This window comes from Leopardus geoffroyi, chromosome E1 (assembly GCF_018350155.1).
Source record: "Leopardus geoffroyi isolate Oge1 chromosome E1, O.geoffroyi_Oge1_pat1.0, whole genome shotgun sequence".
Taxonomy (NCBI): domain Eukaryota; kingdom Metazoa; phylum Chordata; class Mammalia; order Carnivora; family Felidae; genus Leopardus; species Leopardus geoffroyi.
The window spans coordinates 49961631-49968536 of record NC_059330.1 but is presented as its reverse complement, the minus strand read 5'-3'; positions in this window follow the sequence as shown (position 1 = coordinate 49968536).

The window sequence follows — 6906 nt, the reverse complement described above, 5'->3', positions numbered from 1 at the left end:
GGGGGGTTGGGTTTTTTGCCTCTCTTTTGGTTGTGTAGAGATCCTACGAAATCATATTCAAGGGAAAAACATTCAGTTCAAGGAAATTGATTGGCACAGTGGAAACAATACCCCAGCTAGTGGACCAATATCGCTATTTTCCAATCAGATGTACGAGGTCGAGGGGACATGGCTTCCTGCCCCAGGCTCTGTCTTAATCCAGTTTCCATGCTTGATTGCTTTCCTGCTCACTTGTTGGTTTCCTCTCCTTCTATCCAGGTCTATGCCTACTTATTTATTTATTTATTTATTTATTTAATATATTTTCCTGCATCCACGCCTCCTCTAGTGATCTGCAGGGTTTTCCACACCTGTTTTCTTTTAAGGTTGTTTGTTTATTTTGAGAGAGACAGAGAAAGAGCGCAAGCAGGAGAGGGGCAGAGAGAGAGGAGGACAGAGGATCTGAGGCAGGCTCCGTGCCAACAGCAGACAGCCCAATGCAGGGCTCGAACTCACAAACTGTGAGATCGTGACCTGGGCCAATGTCAGACGCTTAACTGACCGAGCCACCCAGGTGCCTCAGATCTATGCCACTTTCAAAGCCTTTCCTGAGATGTTGAAGTAAAACTGGGAGGGGGGAGAATTTTTCCCACTATTAAAAAAAACAAAATGTACAGTCTTCCAAGATCCCAGAGAGGTCAAGTGATATATTATATTGAGCAACAAATGATAAAGGCATCAGGAAAAATAGACGACGACTTGAAGATGGTGGGAACCAAGTGTCTCAGGAGACATCCTTTGTCTACTTGACCCGTGGAGAACACACACAGCTGTGAAAGGGTTGGAGGGATAGACTAATGCAGAATCATCACGTCACACACAGGAAATGGCAACATTTTGAAGGGGGGGGAGCCTTCATATTCTTCTTATAAATTCCAAAATGTCCCTGTTTTTCCAGTGATTTACAATTCGTGTCTTCATCCTACGCTTCACATCCAAGAAAAGAAATACACGAGACCTCAATTAAATAGAGATTCTAGAGTTGAGGTCTTAGCCCGTGGAAGCCCGAGTGATCTCCGTCTCGCTTTGGAGATTGAGAGAGGTAGCTTGTACCCGGGTTCTAAATAGGTCGATGCTGCTGTGTTGTCAGAGAACTCATGAGGACAGAGCATACAAATGGCCCAAATTTCTTATTGTCCTAATTAGTTGAAATCGGACTCCCTGCACTGGTCAGGGTGGCCCTGAAGGGAAGGTCAAGGGGCCATAGCAGTTTAGATCTCCAGCCTTTACGATACTGGAATGTGCCCAGGAAGGAGAGTGGAGTCGATGTTGGAATCCAGTCTATCAAATGCAATGAAACGCTCCAATGTCTCCACCCACACCTTTCCTTTGAGAACTTATAAACGTACGAACCAGTTGAGTGTCCAGTTGGAAACTCAAAATGTGTCCAAAACAGAACTCCTAGCATTTCCCTTGGACTTCTCCATCTCAATAGTAGCAACATCTCAGTTGCCAACCTGGAGGGCCACCCTTGACTGCTCTGTGTCCTCCTTCGGGTCAGTTGAGCTGGTGGTTCTATTGACTCTAGCCCCAAATTGCACCCCAGTCCATCCTCTTCTTTCCTTGTGCTGCTACAACCACCGCACGAGCTGCCATTGCCTCTCGCCCAACGTTCTGCATTGGCCTCCGGTTGTCATTCCCGCATCTGGCCTTGCGTCCCATATTTCATTTTCTGCACAGTGGCTACAATTTCTATCATGTCCCCATCTTTTATAACCCACCACCACACTCAAATAAAATTCAGACTCCCCGTTCAGACCTACAGATCCTCGTATGACGTGGCCTCTGCCCACCACTCTGAGACTCCAGCCACATGGAGACTTTCTGTTCCATATACACATCGAGATTACAGTGGGGCTTGGGACAGATGTGCCCTCTTCCCCGAATGGGCCACGTCGGAATGTGGATTGTTTTGAACTGGAGACGCTTGCGTCCCCATGGGCTCAAGAGAAATTTTGTCTCCCCTTAACCACACAGAAGAATCTAAACTGGGGGTCTTTCCAAGAACAAGGGTTATTAACAGAGATAAATTTCATCTGAGTGACCCATCTGTTTGGCAGGACAAATGTCTAATTACCAAACATCTGGTCTTCTTATTGTCCTGTGAGGTGCATTTCTTTCCTCCAAAGTCCCAGACCCCTACCCACCTTCTCCCCAGTTCAGAATGACCTATATACCTCATTTTGCTGGCCTGTCTTTGGAATTTCCATGTCTATGTGGATTCCCAGTACGTATGCCTATTAAATTCCATTTTCTCCTCATACTCTGCCTCGTGTCAGTTCGATTCTTATTCTAGCTATAAACACCTTTGAAGGGACAAGAATTCTGCTCCCCCAACAATTGTGCCTACTTCAGGACCTTTGCATCTACTTTTTCCTCTGCCAAACTTCCTTCCCCCAGACATTCACCTGCTTGGCTCATGACTGTCCTTCGGGCCTCAGCTCAAATGTCTCCTCTTCTAAAATATCACCCTGACCACCCAATCTAAAGTAGTTCCCAGTCACTCTCACTACTTGCCCTGCTCTATTCTTCAGAAATTAGGTAGCTTGTTTATTTATTTGTAGATGACCCGCCACCCTTCCTCCCTACCCTCCTCCCACCAATTAAAGACAATCTGTGTAAGTGTAGGCATCTTATCTGTCTTGTTAACCCTTGTTTCCCCGTGGACTGGAACCGTGCTCATACCATAATAAGCCACCACTAAACAATTATTGGGTTCGTTAACTAAATAGAGGTCCCATTTCTCTGTTCTAGCATTTACTACTGTGAAATGTGATCATCGGTCACAACTTTTTTTTCCATCAAACTATCACTTTTTGAGGTGTGGGGGAAGAAAAATAATTTTTCCTCTACCTTTCTAGGTTCTTGGCTGAGATCCCTCTGTAATAAAAAGACAGATTCATGGGAGAAAAATAAACATAACATCTGTATCTCTTATATTAAAGAGAGAGAGAGAGAGAAATACCCAGAAAAACTGAGTAACTCCCTGAAATGGCCCAAGCCATCACCCTAAGTGCCATTTCCAGCTAAAAACAAAAGATGTTGGGTGGTGAGGGAGAGCCAGGTATGGGAGATTTTCAGGAAAAGCACAGTAAAGAAGGTTGGAGTTGTGTAGCTTTAAGCCCATGTCTTCTCCACTGACAACAGTTTCTATAGATTTAGAGTACCTTCCCGGTACAGTAAGGGAGACACCCTTACACATGGAAATGTCCCTTATAAATGTAAATTTCCCTTACGAAAGGAAGGCTAACTTCTTAGTTTTCAGAGATTTTTCTGTGTCAGCTCTTTCTTAAAAATGAGCAGCTCAAAATAATCCCTACATTACAAAGGCATATTTTGGGGTAGTTTATGTTGCTCCCTGACAAAGGGGAAGGGCCACGTCTCGTTTGTCGTGGTATCCCCAGTTCCTGATACATAGTGGATGCTCAGTAAATGTCAGATGAGTACTCCAAGAGCAGAGAATATCTGAGAGAGGAAGGGAAAGATTATTGGAGACAAATTGTTCCTACTTCAGAATAAGATATGTGGCTGAAAATAACCTGAACATTGCTGGACCCAAGGGCTATGGACATTTGAGCAATAGTCACTGATTCTTTTCGTTATTTATGACCTGTGAGCTTCTGAGACCCAAACCACTTGAAAATTGAATAACAAATGAAAATGACAAAATTACTGGCCAGGAAAAATAGATCAAAGTTGAGATGAGTGGTTTGCTTCTGTCAAGATGAAAAATACACGACGTACAATCTATTCTCATAGAGAGGTCTGAGTCATGTCTCCAATGCTGGATACTTACGAGCTCCTTATGTGCCAAACACTGACTGACACACTTCTAGGAAAAGCACAATAAGTAAAATACCATCAGGAAAGGGAAGAAAGAGGATTTATATTAATTAATCATCTTTCCTATGCCAGACACTCAGGCTACAATCTTTTCTTTCTTTTTTGTTTTGTTTTGTTTTGTTTGTTTCAGGCTACAATCTTAAGAGGCTGATTATTACCGTTTTACAGTAAGGAAACTGATCGGCAGTGGGAGTAAATCACCTATAATCACACGGTTTGGTAGAGCTGGAATTCGGACCCAAGTTTTTCTGGTTCCAAAGCCCCCGTTCCAGTGTATCTAGAATGCAAACAGAATCTGACAGATGCCATGCAAACATAATTACTGAAAACCAAAATGGTAGCAGAGGAGGGCAATTGACTCTTGGGCCTTCCTGGTAGTGAGTTTAAAGTCGGAAGCAAGGAAAACTTCAAGGTTTCCTTGAAGTGAGGTCCTAATGGATGAGGAGGTAGGTCTATGCCAAGTTTCAAGGGGGAGGATAAAAAGCAGGTGGAGTGGTAGGGAGTCATGAAGGTGACTCAGCCAGGTGCCATTCCAATTTGGAGAAGACCAAGCCCAATAACCTGTAAGATAATTGTTTTGGTGCCTAGAGAATTGAAGGAGGGCAATCGAGAAGGGGAGACCAAAAAAGTTCTGAGAGCCACTTTTTTCAGACCTGAGCCCTGAACCCAAGGTCCTTTTGACTATTTTTTGTATCATGGCCATGGCCATGGTCTGTGGCCATTCAATGTATTTTCTGCCTGCCAACTGCAGCAGCTGGGCGTTTTGTGATAGCTGTCTAAGCAGTGACACATTGACTCTGTGCTTGTTGGGGACTCTGTAGATCCCCTTATAAATGGCCATTTCCTTTATTTCCTCTGAAGATTCTCAAATACAAGATTGGGGCCCTGGGTGGCTCAGTTGGTTAAGCGTCCAACTTTGCCTCAGGTCATGATCTCACAGTTCGTGGGTTCAAGCCCCACGTCGGGCTCTGTGCTGACAGCTCGGAGCCTGGAGCCTGCTTCACATTCTGTGCCTCCCTTTCTCTCTGCCCTTCCCCTGCTCATGTCTCTGCTCTGTCTCTCTCTCAAAAATGAATAAACATTTTTTTAAAAATTAAAAAAAAAGACTAGTGAGAAACAGCAATTAACACAAATATCTTCATTCAAGATAAAACTATGTTAGCATTATTTTCATACTCAAAGCCACTTTGCAAGCTACCTCTGACTACCAGAACTTCAAAAATAACACTGCTTTTGTTTTTATTTTTATTAAATACTGCTCAATTGTATGCTCTAAACTTCTGGGCAAGAATTTTAGAAGGGCTTGGTCAGATACTGTTCCCATACCTTCTGGTTGCAGTAAGAGGTGATTATACAGTTAATAGCAATAATGTCACAGGTCATTTGAGCAGGTGGGGATCTGGGCTGTCTGCCCTTCCCCATGGATTCATGTTACATTTAGACCTTTGATGCTATGAAGTTAATTCGCTAATTTTTTTTTTTCTCAGAGCATCTAATTACATTTGTAAATTAAAATAGAAGCTGAGAAGTGTTCTAACAGAATATTAAAACTCTATCTCCTCCACTGGGGTTCAAAGATATTTAACCTGGTAGACAGATGTATCCTCAAATTAGACAAGATTTTTTTTTAATTTTTTTTTGTAACACTTATTTATTTTTGAGACAGAAAGAGAGAGTGAGAGTGGAGAAGGAGCAGAGAGACAGGGAGACACAGAATCCGAAGCAGGCTTCAGTTGGTTAAGTGTCCAACTCTTGATTTTGGCTCAGGTCATGATCCCAAGGTCATGGGATTGAGCCCCGAGTAGGGCTCTATACCGACAGTGTGGAGCCTGCTTCGGATTCTCTCTCTCTCTCTCTTTCTGTCCCTCAATAAATAAATAAACATTAAAAAAAAAAAAGAGGGGAACTTCGTTTTAAAAGACTCTGAAAGACAGGTTACTTGTTCCTTGTCAGTGATATGTGCTGTTGAGATTTTGGTTCGTATCAGATGCAGGAAGCATAATGCCCGTATTTAACACATTTTAGTGACCCGTGTAATGAATGTGCCTCTTAAATGTCCAAAACTTTCAGAAGAAAACGACTGAATTGTTGAATATCATATTCTCAAGCATTATTACTTATTTTTCACACCATCTCACACCGATAAAAGGAGTTGAGATTGCTTACACTAAACAAAATGCAATCAGACTATTAGGATAAGGGTAAAAGAACAGAAAAGCTAGAACAACCAAGAAAACCCAGAATACCAAGAAAATACACAGTAGGAGAAGGAAACGGAAGGATAAAAATGGAGGCACACATAAAATGATACACCATTTGTGCAAATGGGCTTACAAGGGAACGGAACAATTTTTCATCATTAAAAATGGCTGCAGCTGTATCTCAAAGGAATTCATCTAATCTGGCCAGCCAGATTTCACAACAAAGGAACACTTGAAAATACTGCAGCTGCAAAAGACCTCTGGGAGAGTGAGCTGTATCCGCCTGGAACATTCCACAAAACAAAGGGGAAACTAAATTGCCCTTGTAGATAGATAAGAAAATACTTCCATAATGACGACATTCTATTAAGAAACTTTATATTTTCTGTCCAAAGCGTCGACAGTGGTATATGAGAGCTTGAAGTCACGTGGAAATTCATTTGTCCTGTTTCATAAGCCAAAGAGCGACTGTAAGTTACTTCCAATAAAAGCTTCACAGAGCAGATAATTCTCCTTCACAGAAAACAAGTATAAAACTGGATAAAATTGCTCAAGACAACGATTTTAAGTGAAAATGATGGTGAAGACAACAAATTATGAAGATGTGCCTCCTGGAGAAGTGCTCCTGTACCTGCTAGAACAACGGTGAACGTGGCATTCTTGCCCGGAGGTGTTCCCATCGCTAACTGATCTATACAATGACTCGTGGATAAGTACATACCTAGCTTTGTGTCGTCAACAGCAACTCAAGAAGGGTCCCACTCACACAAGCCAAAACTTCATTCAAAGAATTGTTTTGTAGATTACAAAGCAGCCTTGGCTG